At 50.8% G+C, this 18467-nt stretch overlaps 1 non-coding gene and 1 pseudogene across 1 annotated transcript; both read left to right on the forward strand.

Moving 5' to 3' along the window:
• The first annotated feature begins 411 nt into the window (after nucleotides 1-411).
• LOC144130676 (U1 spliceosomal RNA) lies at nucleotides 412-566 on the forward strand (annotated as a pseudogene).
• Nucleotides 567-14230: 13664 nt separating this feature from the next.
• TRNAS-ACU (transfer RNA serine (anticodon ACU)) lies at nucleotides 14231-14302 on the forward strand. Its single transcript has one exon. It is a non-coding gene; the product is annotated as a tRNA-Ser (tRNA).
• Nucleotides 14303-18467: the final 4165 nt, after the last annotated feature.

An 18467-nucleotide genomic window follows, 5' to 3' on the forward strand; every position in this document is an offset into this window, starting at 1 on the left:
AGCATCGGCGAACGCGGCACAGTGAAGGAGCAGGTGTTCTTGTGTTTCCACTGCACCGCATCCGTCACACACATCACTCGTCGCGATTCCGTGACGCACCCGTCGTTCCCCGGGCCACACGCAGACGGGTAGCTGCCAATTACATGGACGCTGCCCAACGCGCAACTCGATTTCGTTGCAAGGTGCGAACACATCTAACACATAATTTATTTTGTTTCTTGTTGTTAAAATCATTTATTAGGGTAACTTCAGTTACTACTTCCTGTCTGCTGTCCATCCCCGTCCCGCTGTTGCTTTTTTTAGCAGAATTGCGCCTAATGCGGAAAAACGAACTTCATAAGAACAGTATTGGCCACTGGTACAGAAAAGAGGTATGAATCGCATGACGTCCGATTTCAGTCGATCTTTCGCATACTTACCTGGTGCTGAGTCTCCGGCGATCAGCAAGGTCCGTGTTGAGGCCTGCCATTGCACTGCGGCGGGCTGAAGCACGCCACTACTCCTAATCGGAGTAGATGGGGCATGTAATTTTTGGTAGTGGGGCTCGGCGTTCGCGCCAGCCCCCTTTAAGGAATTCCAAAATCAGAATGGTGCCACAGATTAGTGCCGACGCGAACGTGAGGGAGGAAAAAGTAATGTTTTAAATTAATCAAATTGATTAGCTGAGCTAATCCAGGATATACAAAGCAAAAGATGTCGCGTTCATTGGCGTTGGTAATGTTCTAGGCGCATAACTGAGAGAGACAGATGTCGCCTGAATGCATTAGCGCTGACATCATTGTGGGTGACATGCGGCACTGCAGATATAGCTAGGATGCAGCGTTCATTAATAGTAATAATAATAATTGGTTTTGGGGGAAGGAAATGGTGCAGTATCTGTCTCAAATATCGGCGGACACCTCAAACACGTCGTAAGGGAAGGTGAAAAGGAGGGAGTTAAAGAAGAAAGAGGTGCCGAAGTAGAGGGCTCCGGAATAATTTCGACCGCCTGGGGATCTTTAACGGGCACTGCCATCGCACAGCACACGGGAGCCTCAGCGTTTTACCTCCATAAAAACGCAGCCGCCGCGGTTGGGTTCGAACCCGGGAACTCCGGATCAGTAGCCGAGCGCAGTAACCACTGAGCCACCGCGGCCGGTCAGCGTTCATTTGGTGCTCAGTCTCTCGCGATCAACCATTAGAGAGATTTAGTTTCACGTACGTAGAGGCTTCACGTACGTAGAGCTCTTACGGGTGACCAGTGCGCATGCGCAGAACGCAAAGGGTGTGCGCGAGTCTCACGTACGTACGTGAGATTCGGATTTTTACGTTGCGGTCTTTGCGTTGCTTGCGTACGCAGCGTTGACAAACATGGCGGCGCCCTGCCCGCCGCTTCACAGCGATAACAGCTTCGTCGCTAATCCCTCGAGGCGATATCGTGTTCTAAACTGTTGTATTCGCCTTCGATTTGCCCATTCTTACCCTCGCATAAGGTTTCAAGCGACAAATAGCTTTTGTTTTTCAGACAGAAGGGCGATTTTTCAGCTGCTAAGCCTGACGAAGTAGCGTTGGTCGTCGTCATAGCAACGGTCTCGCTATGAATGGCTTCGCTTAATGACTTGTCTTAGATGATTTTGGCTACAACCAGTGTCTGTGTTTCTTAGTAGATGGCGCTAGGCGTAACGCGCGGCGTGTTTCGCGTACGTGTAACTATAAGGGTTTCAAACCACCTGCGTGGAGGCTACGTAGACTTCTCACGTTTGCGTACGTGAACCCTCTACGTACGTGAAACTAAAACTCTCTAATTAACTGCATGCCACCTGCTAGAATGGCAGGGAGGGCGCGCTGCCTATCCAGTGTGCGAAACGCAATCAAAGCAGACTTTTGCAGTTGGATACCAACGCCACGTACGTGAAAGCGAAATTGAGGTCTCCACGGAGCCGGTTGTGCGCTTTTCCTTTCGTGAAAATGAACGGCCTTTTAAAGCGAACGCTTTATTGGCCGCAAACTCGCGATTTCGCGGTCGCGGTACGCCATCGAGGCCCGTGACGTCACAACGCGCGCCTCGCCGCAGAAGGTTACTGTGCTTCGCGCACTCGCCGCACCATCTGCAATGGCGTCACAACGCGCCGCTCGCCACCGCCGCTGTTTGGTAGGACGTGACACCGCGTTCCTCGTCATTGCGCTCGTCTCCGCTCGCTTGGACAGCTGCGTCGCATGTGTGATAAGATGTCAGAGGATTGAAGAGGAGAACTGGCGTGCGCCGCAACCACAGTTGAGGCGACAGTATATATGGACGGCGAAAATTCTGATAAGCTGGAGGAAGCCTGAAATCGACAGCGGAACGAGATGAATAAGAAACGAATCACCCCGGAAACAGACGAACAACGCGCCGAACGACTGGCTAAACGCCGCCGTGAATATGCCGCCGCGAGACAGGCACGTTTAGCAGCCGGAGGAGAGACCTGAGTCCTGCTTCACAGAAGACAGGCCCGTGATGAGTGATGGAATGCGACCAAGAGACTTCAGCGGCGGGCTCAAGAAACCGATTATGCCTGTGCTTCATACGTTGTGGAATATGTGAACAAGGCCAACCGGGAAGTTTCACATTTGCTTTCTCTACATATATCCTGGCATAGCCGAGCTAAGCCACTGTCATTTTTTTAACCAGCCGTGGTGGCTCAGTGGTTAGGGCGCTCGGCTACTGAACCGGAGTTCTCGGGTTCGACCCGGACCGCAGCGGCTGCGTTTTTATGGGGGCAAAACGCTAAGGCGGCCGTGTGCTGTGCGATGTAAGTGCACGTTAAAGATCTCCAGGTGGTCGAAATTATTCCAGAGCCATCCACTACGGCACCTCTCTGTCCCTTTCTTCTTTCACTCCCTCCTTTATCCCTTCCCTTACAGGGCGGTTCAGGTGTCCAACTATATATGAGATAGATAGTGTGCCATTTCCTTTCCCCAAAAACCAATTATTGCAAAGTAAAGGAGGGAGTGAAAGAAGAAAGGAAGAAGGAGGTGCCGTAGTGAATGGCTCCGGAATAATTTCGACCACCTGGGGATCTTTAACGTGCACTGGCATCGCACAGCATAAGGCGCCCGTGTGCTGTGCGATGTCAGTGCACGTTAAAGATCCCCAGGTGGTCGAAATTATTCCGGAGCCCTCCACTACGGCACCTCCTTCTTCCTTTCTTCTTTCACTCCCTCCTTTATCCCTTCCCTTACGGCGCGGTTCAGGTGTCCAATGATATATGAGACAGATACTGCGCCATTTCCTTTCCCCAAAAACCAATTATTATTATTAAAGTTGCCAACGCCAATGAACTCTACGAACGCCGCCGGGTCACCTACGCCTTGGCCAAAACCCCCCAACGTAGTACGGGCTCACCAATGATGAACAAGCCGGAACCACCAGGAGAAGCACAGAACAGCAGCGGCCAGCAAGGACACGTCAGCGAACACCCACCAGGAGGAGAACAGCGTACTTTCTTGACGTACTTGACTTACGGGAGACTCACTTCGACTTCTTTCCGGCAGGCCCAATCGTGGAGGCGCCGCGAGCTTCAGTTGTTGTTGTTGTTGTTAGCCTATCAAAAGATGGCACATACCCACACTGGGGGATCGGCCAAGAATCGGGTGGCTATTCAACTGAACTCAGTTAACAAAAAGGAAAAGCACGTGGGAGCATAACACCGGTGAATTTTTCGTCATGAACAGAAAAGGGATGAGTGTTTTGATTTTTAAATTTTAGGAATAATAATAAAGAGAGTGATTAAATATTAATTATTTAGTCAAAATGTAATAATTGATAGAAAAGAAAAGGTTGAAACACTTAGCAAGGCAGTCGGTGAGATTCTATCAGGAAATTTTGAACAGCGGTGCAGATCTGTGGCTGAACCCAAATGTGGTGGCGCCAAATGATAGCAAGAGCGGGCTGCTCAAACTAAGGCCAAGATGCTGCAAGGGCTCCTCCAGCAACCTTTTTCTCAGTGAGTTGAATCGGCGACAATACAGCCAAAAATGTTCCATGGATTCTGGCTCACGGCAAAATGCACAAAGGGGAGAGAGCACCAAACCCGACTTGTGTAAATAGAAATTTAGAGGGGGGATGCGGCAGCGTAGCCTCGTCAGTGATACTTCAAGCTGCCAAGAGCAACAAATTTTCCGGTTCCAATAATATTTAAGGTGCTCATAATCCGCCGATGTTAAAAGTGATGTGTCTTGCGTGCTTAAAAACGCACGTCGCCGAAATCTAGATGCTGTAATGTAGGCTGTAGCCGGGATGATTGGCAACACGGGGCCGCTGAGGGAAGCCTTTGCGAGATTATCAGCAATCTCATTTACTGTCACACTGCTGTGGCCGGGAACCCATACTAAATGAACAAGGCTCAAATGCGGAGGAAGTAGGGATAAGAAAGTTGATAAAATGGGACCGTCAACCTGTGCAGCGAGGGACGAACACAAAGATAAAGAATCAGTAATTACTGCAACTGCTGTAATACAGGGGTCTAGCTTGCGTAGAGCAAGTACACCTGCTAGAAACTCTGCTTGAAAAATAGGGGTGAAATCTGGAAGGCGCAGAGAAAAGGACCAGTCTAACTGGGAGCAAAATATTCCCACACCTGCTTTTTCATTGCATTGCGATGCATCAGTGGCTATTGCTATATCGGTTGGTAGGGTCCTCAGATGATCTTCTAGAAGGCCATTTAGAATACTCGGTGGCAAAAGTTTTGCATTTTTTGGGAATATGTCGTCGAAAACAATGTGGATAGTGGGCCCATTCCGAAGCGCAGGAAGGATATCATAAATGTTTACATCTAAAGGCTGAAGTAATCTTTGCACAAACACTACCTGAGGGGAATTGAAACGAGACCAGGGGACACCAAAAAAGGAGGTCGGCTGAGAACAGAAAATGCTTTGGGAACGGTGGAAATGGGATTCATAGATCCTGAGGTAAGTTTGCACAGTTAAAAATTGAAGTCGTGATAAGAGAGACGGAATGCGGGCTTCAAGGTACAGCACATTGATAGCCACACATTTTGGAAGGCCGAGGCACATGCGAAGTGCTTCCCTCTCTAAAAGGACGAGAGGGCGAAGTTTATATGTAGCCGAGCCTGAAAACAACACTGATCCAAATTCTAAAATTGGCCTGACATACATTATGTAGATCATTAATAGCGCATCTCTGCGCATGCCGTACCGGTGATGACATAATCTCCGTAACATACCCACGGCACGAGCCCCTTTCGCCGCGACATGGTCAATGTGAGGTCGCCAGGTGAGTTTGTTGTCATAAATGACCCCTAGGTATTTTAGGGATTGAACCTGCGGTATTATTTTTAACTGGCAAGTGAGAGAGACCACTACAGGAGTGAATAGAGGGAAAACAAGAGTAGCGCACTTGCCAACATTTAACTTCAGGTGTAATGCGCTCAACCAGTGCTCAAGTGTATTCAAATACACTTCAGTTCAGCCGCAATGGCTCGTCTTTCTCCTCTATTTTAGAGTCACGGAAAAATTCGTGTTCCCTCTTCGGCATTGATATTGAAATGAAAAGAGCGGAGGACCTAGAGAGAGCTCTTCCCAGTGCACCCATGAGGTGATAGGGGGTAGTAGGAGGATAAAATATTTATTGCTGCACTGTACTGACTTGGGAACGAGACGTGGGGATGGTTGTTGCGCTGGGTAGCAGCCCCTGTTCCGGGACGCCATTGGCCACCGCTGCTGCCCTTGCTCTCCGGACCAGGGCCCACTGGGCCTCCAGGTCCGAGCTGGACAGGGCCGCCTCCCAGGCCTCCCTAGTTGGCTGACTTATAACGGCTTTATGTGTGTTGTACTGGCAGGCCCACGCCATGTTGTACAGGTCCGTATGCTACCCGCAGTATTTGCACCTGTCCGTGAATGTAGGGTCCACGTGTTTTAGTATAGCGAAAATAAAGAAAGACCCGGTTTTGACCCGTCTAAGGTTGCACTTCTCGGTTCTGTCGAGACCCTTGGCGTGTCCCGGAAGTACTCTTCTTTGGAGGCGCAGATGGGTTGTAATACCTGTGTGAGAGATTTGCGGGTTTGGTATGATTGCCGCGGCAGAACCGAGAGATTGAGTGAAACCCGGAGGCAGGTACGCTCGGGCAGCCACGTGAGCGACCTCGTTCCCCTCAACCCCCTGGTGACCGGACACCCGTGCTATTTGTTTTTTTACTAATCACTCAATACTAATTGCTATCAAATGCCGATTGTATTCTCCGGGCGAGGGGCGCTATCCTACCCCGCACGTAATTTCAGCAGGCCTGCTGCGAGTCCGACATTATGTACGCTGCGTCGGAGTGGGTGAGTGGGTGGCGGCCGGTGCAATCACCACTTCCTCCAACGTTAGCGCGTCACTAGCTTTTACCGAGAGCCTTTCACCTGCCTTTCCTCGTGCATCACCGCAATGGTGCAGATGCCCTCCTCGGGTGGACCCGCTGAATCGACGTAGTATATTCCCGTAGTAATTTTGCATAAATTTTGCCCTGGCTTCACGCCTTCCCTGATTATACTCCCAATCCATATTCTTGGGGAGCGGCTTAACTGACAAAGTATTTTTCCATGCCTCCGGCATGTCGACTCTGCGTTCGGTGGTTGCGAGCAGCGCGAGATTGAGTTCCCAGAGGACTTGTCAGCCGGCGCTGGTCATCGACAGCCTCGCAATTTGGCCTGTTTTATGGGCCTGAATCAGCTCCTTCACCGAGTTGTGGACACCAAGTTGGAGCAGGCGCTCCGTAGACGCTTTGGCCGGGAGTCCTAGCGCCTTTTTAACCGCCGCCCGAATCATCGCGTCGAGGTTCCCGCGGTCGTTCTTCCTTAGCTTGAGGTACGGCGCCAAATACACCATGCGACTGACGATGAACTCCTGAACTAGGCTAACGGTTTCTTTTTCGAGAAGTCCACCGTGCTTACCGGATACCCTGCCAATCATCCTACTAATTTGTTCACAGGCAAACTTTATTTTTTGGAAGGCCGTGCCATATTACCCCGGTTATGAATTTGTAATCCGAATACGCGAAGCGTCTCCACCACCAGTATCTGGGTGTTGTTAACGTAAATTTGCATGTTCGCGCCTAAGTTTCTATCCTTTCTAATCTGTAAGAGTTCTGATTGTTTGTAGTGCATTCCAGGCCACACTCCCGAGCGTAATCTAGCACTACCTAGGTGGCCTCCTGGAGGGCCCATTACATCGGCCCGAGTTGGATGCTGCCTTCTTTCCGTAACCTGGTGGTGGTGGTGGTGGTAGTGGTTGCTTATTAAAATAATAGTAAAAAGAAAGGAAAAGATTTTTGCTAGCCCCGGCATCTGCCATCGATACTGAAGCATCTGAGCTGGGGCAGCGGAAATAAAGGATAGCAGGCAGAATGGAGAAAGGAAATGAAAGAACCTGTCTGACGCGGTTTTCCTGCCTAGGGGTAACTTTTGGGTAGGAAACGTTGAACTTAGTTGCTATGATGAAGTGAAATCTAGTAAAAAAGAGCGCCTAATGTGGGCAACAATATTAACATGAATGTTCAAATGCATTAGCATAAGTATGAGCTGTGATGAGGAATATACCATAGAATTCTTCATTAATTTCAAGAAACACTCCATCAGATATTTGTAGCTGATGGTATTCACCCCGAAGGCAAGACGCGGCTTAAAACCACCAGTCCTCGGACCATCCCAGCTCGCCTCCTGGTCCCCTCAATTCCCAGGAATGTGCACCGTGACTTTCATGTGGGCCTGACGCGGTGGCTCGTGGTTAGGGCGCTCTACTGAGCCGGAGTGCCCGGGTTCGAACCCGACCGTGGCGGCCGCGTTTCGATGGAGGCGGAACGCAAAAGGCGCCCATGTGCTGTGCGATGTCAGTGCATATTAAAGATCCCCAGATGTTGGAAATAATTCTGGAAACCACCATTACGGCACCTCTTTCTTTTTTTCTTCTTTCACTCGCTCCTTTATCCCTTCCCTTACGGCGCGGTTCAGGTGTCCACCGAGATACCGAGAAAAGCGTTTGCACTGGTCGCGGTGAACGGGAACGGCGCCCCGTTGGTGGCACCGTCGATAGAAACCACCTCCCCGGAGACGACGGAGGAAGCGGCAATAGCCTTAGCTGTAGCGAACACGCGTGCTGATATTATATTCAGCGACTCCAAAACAGCCATTCGCAATTTTGCGAGGGGCCGTATCACATCTACCTCACTCCGCATCCTTCAAAACGCCCCCCTTCTGATTAGAGAAGTTGAACTGATCTGGGTCCCGGCCCACTCGTCTAATCCAGGGAACGAGGCGGTTCACTCGCAAGCCCGAGGTTTCGTCGACCGGGCAGTGAGCGCGCCCTCCGACCCGAATTTCACGAGTGACGGGTTGATCTCATTTCATGACATCACTCATCACTTTAGGCTGGAGAGGCGCGCATATCCCTCTCCCAACAAATCGTTGACAAAAGTGCCGGAAGTTGCCTGATTAACAAAAGCGCAGGAAGTTACCTGGCGCCGACTACAAACACGCTCCATTCTGAATTCGGCAATGCTTGCCCTCATGTACCCTGGCCAGTACGGCCCACAATTCCATAAATGTGATGAAAGGCCCACATATAACCACATTCTGTGGAACTGCGCAAATGATCCGCCTCCGGCCGAGTTGATAACGCTCCCTTCTCCCGAGCGGTAGGAGGCCGTGCTGATCAGCTCGGGCCCTAAGATTCAAGCATGGGCAATCGAGCGGGCCAATGAGGTCGCCACCAGCCATGGGCTAACGGCCATCTAGTATGTGTCTTCTACAACTTGCTCTCGATGCAATAAATGTTCTAGAATCCAAAAAAATTGGGAGAGCTACTGCGGCATTTCGTTTCCCCAAAAACCAATCTCCATTTTAAGCAAGTTGCAAACACATTCACCGAACGGTACCATGAAGACGCAGACATTGATGGTGGTGAAAAGCATTTATTTAGCTATATATAAAGAGAGGTGCTCGGGGCGAGGCCCCTAGAGAGTCTCGCCCCTTACAATAAAAGGCGGAGACCCTCATTCTAGGACCCCATTGGTCCTGACCGCTGCGGTGGTCCGCCGAACCAGGGCCTGTTGGACCGATAGTTCCTGGCCGCCGAGCAGAGCCGCCTCCCAGTCCTCTTGGGACGGGGAAGGTGTGATGGGGGGGAGATGCCGTCAAAAGAATGAGCAGAGGCCGTCAAAAGAAGAGTCAAAGTGCAGTATACGAGGATGCGGCGGACTCTGCCATGTTACGAGAGCGGTGGTGACAGACTGGAACGGTATCGCCTCACTAGTTGCACACAACGCGCAATTGACACAGAGGTGGCCAAGACAGCCGTCAGGCTTGCCTTCTTCACCACTGCCCGCGAATTAGCCTACCGGGAAGAGGCAGGAGGGCATGCCAAGCGTGCTTACAACGATACGCACACCAACTAACGAGAAATAACACTAGCCTACCGACTGGACTGCCGCAGGTACCCGGCGAGACACAAGATGCGGTCCAAGGGCCATCAGCATGCCAGACGCCACCTGCATACCAACACATGCCCACAACCCACTCTGTAGTACCAGTAGTAAGGCCATTGTTTGAACCTACACTGAGCTAACCATGCAAGCTCGTGTAGGCGAGTGGAGGGCGGGGCTAAAACTATGACGTGAGGCACTGCAATCTTTTGCACGAGCGTCAGTCAATAGCGCGCTACGAAGCACAGTCGTCCTCGTGAGCAGACGACAACCTCTGAAGTTTAGAGTTGTAGTTGGCTATAAGATTAAATGAAGAAATATATCCTACAAAACGTTTCTGCGTTGCGTATATTAGGGCAGAGAAATGCAAAGGAGATTTTTGTTTACACTCAAAAGGAGCGCAACACACACATTTGTATCATCTGCTCAGTGGGTGCATGGAACATATCACGTAGCTGTCGCTAACTTTCTTGCACAGTAAGTTCATCGTCGGACGAAGGGTCGACGACGAGTTCCTCGCACAAAATACAAAGCATCCATGCTTCTGTCGTGACTAGAACAGCGTTCTGCGCTGCTTCTAATTGTTCTAATTGTTTTGAAACCGGTGTTCCGTGGCATATGGGGTGCGACTTTCGATGGCTGTTTCTCTGCTCTAAGCCAGCGGGCTGCCCCATCCCTTTGAGAGGCCGCCGTATTAATACACACACGTGAAATACGGTACTGTAAGCGTAGGGAGCTTCGCGCTACCATACATAGATACGCAGATGACCCTGTATGCAAATTTACATTTCTCGTGTGGGTCCGCCAGCGCCGATACCAACTGAACGAACGCGGCTCACCTAAACGCGAAGTAGCGTCCAGGAGACAAAAACACGCACTTTCAGTCGATTTCACCTTCGTAGAAGGTAAGGTTGCCATTGCCTTTAACGCTTGGGTGCCCCGGATAATGCTGCCGTCGTCGAGGAGGAGGAGGAGGAGGACTTCAAAACAAGTGTTTTGAAATTATTATTTGCTATCTTCGTTCTATACGCTGATGCCAAGTGTATGCCCCTCCTGCTTGGGCCGTAAAGGCCTGCAGTATTGAATAAATAAATAAATAAATAAACTTTATTTAGTCGCCTGCAGAACGACACCATGCATGACTAAATGGCGCCGCGGCGCGGGCCCTGACGTCTCCTAAGCGGATGGTCTCTATACTCAACTCCAGCGTGTGTTACTCCCGTGGTCGGTCGCCCCGAGGGGCAACGCTCCGTCGGTTTCACTCGGCCTTTGTCTTTCAAGAGCCGTCGAGACCTGCTGGACGGCCCAGGTTTGGATGTCGTGGCCACAGCATTCCGCCGCAGCCGCGAGTCGCGGCGGAATCGTTGGAATCCGTCGTTCAGGCGGATGAACTTCGCAGACTTGCCAGGCTGCGCAGCAACCGATCGCGGCATTTAGCGTCATAAAATGGCGGTGTGCGTTTGAAACACGCGCCTTCTTTTTTGTCTCGTAGCCTACACCCCTAAACAAAGCGGTGTGGAAAGTGTAGTTCTCGTGCTACACTACGCGTAAAAGCAATGCGTTTGTATAGGTCAGTGAAGCTACATTTTTTTACACTGGCAAAGAAAAAAAGGAGCCATGCTATATTCGCTACACTGTGTAGAAAGCGACGGCTGGTCGCCCAGGAAACTGACATGCTCGGGCAGTAAATTATGGCCGAATAAAGGTATACTAGTACTACTACTCGGGCAATTTTTTAACCTACACTGGCTACACTAGCCATTTTTACGTACACTGACTACACTAGCTGCACTGTAGTGTATTCCTAGTAGTAGTAGTAGTAGTAGTAGTAGTAGTAGTAGTAGTAGTAGTAGTAGTAGTAGTAGCAGTAGTAGTAGTAGTAGTAGCAGCAGCAAAAGTAGTAGTAGTAGTAGTATACATTTATTCGGCCATAATTTTCAAGGCCGAGCATGTCAACCGCCTGGGCGATCAGCCGTCGCTGTTCTTCTAACCCTTCAGCTCCAACCGGGCAGCGGAACTGCCGTTCAAACGGCAGTAGTGCCCTCGGCCGCGTAGGCCACCGGGGCTTAAGAGTTTCCGGCCGTCTAATTCGCCATCCATGCCTGCTTTAATTGCTAATAATAAAGCCTTCATCAATTAGTACACTCAGAAATGGCAGAAGAGGATACACTCATGTGTGAAACAAAAATTTGCATTCGTATTTAATATTTCGTGACAATTTGCAGCTGTGAGACCTAAACAGCATATTTTGCGAATAATAATAAGGAACACACTAAAAAATAAAAAAACAGTCTTGTAGTCATGTGAGCAAGGCGTCCAGCCCAGCAGGCGCAGCAGGTACTCGTCGCCCGCTCAGCTCAACGCGGGCTCGCCACACCCGCTCACGACGACGTCCAGGAAGACGTCAGCTGGCGAGACGACGGGGCCGCAGCCAAAACATGGGCACCAGCCGGGGTAATGGACGCGTTGACATGGTCGAACAAAATGTTCGCCATGGTCTTCCGTGCCATAGTAGCAGGGTGTTGTGCCCCGAGGCCCACCCGACGATCCCTCCTCGGCCCGAGCGAAACGCCGTGTGCAGCCATCACCACCACCAGGACCAGCTTGCAGCTGTAGGCTGCCGTGTTGGCGACCGGCGAACGCAGTGGACAGCCGAGGAGTGTTGCTGGCATCGAAGCGTAAACCTGACCCCGGACGAGGTGCTGTGCAACATGGCGGCCATCGACTCCCCCTTTTGGTGACGTGGCTGTAAACCAAGCCGAGAGGCAGGGCGCTTGGTCTTTCCCCCTGTCGTGGCTTCGGGGAGGGCCCGCAGATGTAGCAGCAGTATTCATGGCACTGGGATTCGAAGCCGTCGCTGAGGAAGCCTCTTGGGAGAACGGTGGTAGCAGCCGGAGCACTACGGCACCCATCGACCAGGAGACTGCTCCACTTCCCTTCGTCTTCTTTCCGGAAGGCCCAATCGTGGAGGCGCCGCGAGCTTCAGTTCAAGTGCAATGGCTCGTCTTTCTCCTCTATTTTAGAGTCACGGGAAAATTCGTGTTCCCTCTTCAGCATTGATATTGAAACAAAAAGAGCGGAGGACCTAGAGAGAGCTCTTTCCGGTGCACCCGTGAAGTAACAGGGGGTATATGGTTGCTGTCTCTTTTAAAGCGAGAGCTTTGCTACGCCAGCCAGCGAGATATTTCGGCTCGTTGCGCACTTCAGCCGTATGTTGTATTCCATATGTCTTATGCCAAATGCCGTATGTCGGCTGGGACGTTGCTAAGCGACACCGCAGCCTCGCCTTCTAGCTATTCCGAACGTCGTTGTTGTTGCCTCAAATACGATTGCACACACCGTCGCACGGTGCCTCCGCGCCTTCGTCGTCGTGGAAGGGACGGTGCACTGATGATGCCGTAGTAACGTCTGCAAAGTGTTTGAAGCAGAAAAGTACGTAGAGACCTCATGAGACGATAAAAAATTTTACCCTTCTTTGTATCGGTCCTTCGAACTAATAGTTACTATATAAGTGCCCTTAAAAAGCCGTTTCAAAGTTTTCTACATTCAAATCAAGATTTACCTTGCCATAATTCATCACGTCAAATAAATTGGTACCAAACTGCGGAGTCAGACGTATAAATCAGCGTTGTATCCGCCATTTTCGTAATACCGTAATCCAACCACCTCGCGGCCGTACCAAATTACGGCAGCCAAACGCAGTATTTTTCAGCAATGGCAGCAATTACTTTGCGTCACTGAAAGTCATTTTGACTTCACTGAATTATGCTTGCGTATCACGTGATTCACGTGACATTCCTCCGCCCAATCACATTCTAGGAAGCAACCCTTCACAGTACGAACTTTGTTTTCTCAAAATTGTTAAAACGAGCCAAGTACTTTCTTCCATACCAGCTGTAGCTTCGTTTCCCCTCCACATACACTTAAATTTACCAACCCGACACCAAGTATAACTGTGCTAAAAATCAGTCTTCAAGGACACGTCATTTTGACGTCACAGCAGAAAGCGATTTCGAAGCCTGACGGTTTCGCGCCACAAATTTGAAACTCGTGACTTGCACGTGATCGCCCTATGAGCCAATCAGAGAGACAATATGGCACCGAACGGCGGCCATGCGTGTTGAGAATAGGGCCCCTGCTCTTCAAGACCAAGCCTAAGCGTCCTCCAATTTTTCTTGCGACCGCGCGTCACTCTGCAGTGACGAAAGCACCACGAGACGCGAGCTGTGCGCGCGTAGTAGTCACGTGATCGTTCTCGGGCATGATCCACCCAAGGGCGATGGAAGCGCGATACGCGAGACGACTACGCGAAACCAAGGAACGAATCTGAAGAACCCCAGGCGTTCGAAATTAATTCGAAACCCTTCACTACGCAGTCTTTCATAAATAAGGTGCAGCTTTGGGTCGTTAAACCTCACAAAGCATACCATGAAAACGTGGCTCAGTGGCTTTGGCGTTCGACTACCGATTCCAAGGTCGCGGGATAAAAATTAGCTACTTTTCGACTACTGTTAAACCTGGTTAGAGAGCGAAAGCTGGGGTGTATCGGGCAACGCGGATGGGCGTCTGTAACGCCTAGTGCGTTCCGCACACTGAATATGCAGTAAGCCCACCACGGTAGGTGGCAGTTAAATTAATGGTTGATCGCGAGAGGTTCGTCACCCAATGAATGCTGCGGCCTGTTGCGGCGATACCGCCTGTCTGCCACAACGTTGTCAACGCTAATGAATGTAGCCCACATCTCTCACCTTCGTCACGCACCTAAAAACGCGACTGAGGCGTCCACTTCACCCGCCGCGGTGGCTCAGTGGTTAGGGCGCTCGACTACTGATCGGGAGTTCCCGGGTTCGAACCCGACCGCGGCGGCTGCGTTTTTATGGAGGAAAAACGCTAAGGCGCCCATGTGCTGCGCGATGTCAGTGCACGTTAAAGATCCCCAGGTGGTCTAAATTATTCCGGAGCCCTCCACTACGGCACCTCATTCTTCCTTTCTTCTTTCACTCACTCCTTTATGCCTTTGCTTACGGCGCGGTTCAGGTGTCCAACGATATACGAGACAAATACTGCGCCATTTCCTTTCTCCCAAAACCGATTATAATATACGTCCACTGTCCCATGGGGCCAGTTATGCGCCTTCCTTTCCTCAATATCATCGGAGTAGAACGTTGTCAATGCCAACGTCAATGAACACTATGAACGCCGACGGCTTCAGTGCCGCGTTTCTGCCAACGCATGCAGCGCACATCTGTCACTACCGCCACGCAGGTTAAAGCGCGACTGAATGCGCCTTTCCTTTGGTTTCGAAGAAAATTGCAGATTACCTTTGAAAATTGGTTTTGAGGAAAGGAAATGGCGCAGAAACTGTCTCGCATATATCGGTGGACATCCGAACCGCGCCGTAAGGAAGGGATAAACGCGGTTGGGCTGAAGGTCGTTTATGGTCATTCTCCGGCCTACGCGACGACTGCTTTACCTAGCGTAGTGAAGCTTCTCGCTTCAAAATCCCGGTCGAGGCGGATGCATTTCAATGGAGGCGGAACGCAAAAGGTCCCGTCTGCTGTGCGATGTCAGCGCATGTTGAATAGCCCCGGCTGGTCTAAATTCAAACTAAGTTCTTCACTATACGGCGTCCTTCATGGCCCGTGTGTTGCTTCGGGACGTGAAACCGCACTATTTTACAAAATTTTCCCTTTGGGCAGCTGTCGATCGAGGGAGTTATCTGCTGCGTACGAATACGCTGGCGTCCCTTATACCGAGTAAAGCGCCAATAAATGTACATATTGCTGTAAAGTAGAGAAAGCAGCAGAAGGAGAGGGAGATAATTAAGGCAGTAACGCAAACACGTGTATAACGCGAAAATTGAGACTAGTATTTTTATAACGCAGAAACAATTACAGCAGAAACGAATTAAAGCAGCACAAATAACTTAACAAGGAAATTAAGCAGCGCGGCCGAACCACGTCTTGTAGTCATGTGAGCAGCGCGTCCACCCACGCAGGCGCAGCAGGTACTCGCCGCCCAGCCCCACAAGGGTCCAGCAGTTGGCACGCGCCGGCAGCAGCGACCAGAAGGTCGGAGCCAAAACGCGGTCACCAGCCCGGGCGTCGATGTCGTCGAAGAAGGGGCGCGACGCGCCGTGCTGCGCCATGGCTGAGTGTGGTAGACCGAGCACCTCCTGACGCTGCTGCCCAGGCAGAAGTGCAACGCCAAATGCTGCGATCGCCACGAGGACCAGCAGCCTGCCGAAAGGGACCGACCAGGGATGTTTGCCGGGCGAAAACTTCGCAGTGCAGCTGGCTGTTGAACAAGGTGCCCCCCACGGAGGAGGTGGTGTGCAACATGGCGGCCGTCGCTGCTCCTTCCCTTCCGCTGACCTGGCTACGACGAGGCAGGCCGGAAGACTCGAAGGTTGCTGTCCCTCCCCGGTGTGGCCCCCAGGAAGACCCGCCGACGCAGTCGCACCGTTCATGATGCCCGGTTCCAGAGCCGCGGCGGAAGCTTCTTTTTCGGAGAGCCGTGGCAGGGGCAACAGCACTGCGGCGATCATCGACCAGGAGACCGTTCGTTTCTTTGTCTTCCTCCGGAAATATCGCTAGGCGCGCGAACTCACGTGACCTGGCGTTATTTTTTTCTCGTCTCTTTGCTTGACGGGGAGGTAGGTCCCTCTGCTGGAATTGAGAATTCACTGCTTTTTCTTTTCCTTTTTTAATTTTTGTTCAAATTTTAGTCTAAGACACAAAATTATACATATACTCCACTCCTTGTCTATTAGTGCGCTTGTATTCGCAATGCACCCTGGCCAATCCCCACCGTGGGTATTACGCCTGAGCACATTATCATCATCATCATCATCATCAAGTAAGCGTTTTCTCTTTTAAACCGAAAGCTTTACTACGGCATATTCCGCGAGTTTCGAAGACCGCGCACATTTGACCTTCAGCAACCTTCAGCGCGTGGCGTGTGAAGGAGGAGGGTAAACTTTATTTCCTTCGACAAAAGTAGCAGATGGTGTGGGAGTTATAGCCCCATCAAGTGGCCATGAGCCCGTGGCGTTCGGCGTCTTCTAAGGCTCTTGTCACAACCCGGATCTGTGTGTCCGAGCCAGAACTGAGCAATGCGGCCTCCCACTGACCTGGATTCGAGAGCTGCAAACCTCAAGGAGGCGAGTCCAGAGAGCAAGCCCATGGTATGTGGGATGAAGTGGCATGTTGGCCACGAAGGTGTTCGTTTGGAGTTGCCTCCACACAACCTCTTGGGGTATGGTGAGAGAAATATGTGCGGCGGAATATAGAAGTCTACCTAAGTGGTAGTGCATGGCTATGTCAAGAAGTGTAAACACACGATCTCTCGGCGTCCGCAGGACGGGCGACACCACATCCCGGTCGACGAATCCTCGGGCATGATTGTGGGCCGCTGCGTTCCCTGGATAGGATGAGTGCGCAGGAACCATCAATTGGATCGGGCGGAGTTGGTCCTTGGTGGACCGGAGGAGAGTAGGGTGACGGGGGAGATCTGGTCTTTGGCGAAATTACGAATCGCAGATTTAGAGTCCCTGAAGCTGGTTTCTGCAGAGGTGAAAACCATCGCCAAGGCTACGGCCACCTCCTCGGCCTCTTCAGACGATCTGACGTGAACGGAGCACGCAACCAACGGCCGTCCACAGTAGTTTACAACCGCGAGCGAAAAAGCATCGCGATCGGAGTGTTCGGCGGCGTCGACATAGACCTCTGTCTCATCTGTTAAATACTTTTTGTGCGTAGACTTAGCCCTGTTCTTGCGGCGAGCGACTTGATACTCTGGGTGCATGGTTTTCGGGAGAGGGGTAACGATAAGGTTACCGTGGATATGGGACGGAAGCTGGGCCTTGTCGGCGATGGCCGTTTCGAAGCTTATTCCAAGCTTGTCGAGTAAATGACGTCCCGTGGAGATGTGGGCGAGACGCTCGTACTGAGAAGTGAGATGAGCTTCCGGAAGCTCCATCACAGTGTTGTAGACCCCAAATGACAGTAGTTTACACGTACGTGGGGGTCCGATGGGGGAGATGGAGAGCCGTCTTGTTTGCCTGTCGAAAAATTCAGAGGGCACTTTGTTGACCTAAAGTGCAGTGAGGCGAAAGCCTTTGGCCTGGTGTTGCTGCTTGTCTCACCGATGTGTGGTTAAAGGAACACTGAGGAGAACTCTATCATTATTTTTTTATTAGCAAAATCTGATAGTTCGGCATTTCATGGCTTTGTTGCCGCTTGTCCGGGAGCGAAATATGCATTTATTTCCAAGAAATTTTGATTCGAAGTTGAAAAAGGTTTTCCCACCACTACGATTCAAACTCGAGAACTCTTATGACGTCATAGGACGGAGTGACGTGAAACGTGACGTAAACACAGACTCCGTGATTTCTGGAGGCTAGCGGTGCGGTCTATTACTACTACTACTAGTGCAGCTAGTGTAGCCAGTGTAAGTAAAAAATGACTAGTGTAGCAAGTGTAGGTTAAAAAATTGCCCGAGTAGTAGTACTAGTATACCTTTATTTGGCCATAATTTACTGCCCGAGCATGTCAATTTCCTGGGCGACCAGCTGTCGCTTTCTACACAGTGTAGCGAATATAGCATGGCTCCTTTTTTTCTTTGACAGTGTAAAAAAATGTAGCTTCGCTGACCTATACAAACGCATTTCTTTTACCCGTAGTGTAGCACGAGAACTACACTTTCTACACCGCTTTGTTTAGGGGTGTAGTCTACGAGGGAAATAATAATAATAATAATTGTTTTTGGGGGGAAAGGAAATGGCGCATAATCTGTCTCATATATAGTTGGACACCTGAACCACGCCGTAAGGAAAGGGATAAAGGAAGGAGTGAAAGAATGAAGGAATAGGTGCCGTAGTGGAGGGCTCCGGAATAATTGCGACCACCTGGAGATCTTTAACGTGCACTGATAGCGTTTTGCCTCCATAAAAACGCAGCCACCGTGGTCGGCTTGGGAGCCTCCACTACGGCACCTCTTTCTTCCTTTCTTCTTTCATTCCCTCCTTTA

The sequence above is a fragment of the Amblyomma americanum genome, chromosome 4 (genome assembly GCF_052857255.1).
Source record: "Amblyomma americanum isolate KBUSLIRL-KWMA chromosome 4, ASM5285725v1, whole genome shotgun sequence".
Lineage (NCBI taxonomy): Eukaryota > Metazoa > Arthropoda > Arachnida > Ixodida > Ixodidae > Amblyomma > Amblyomma americanum.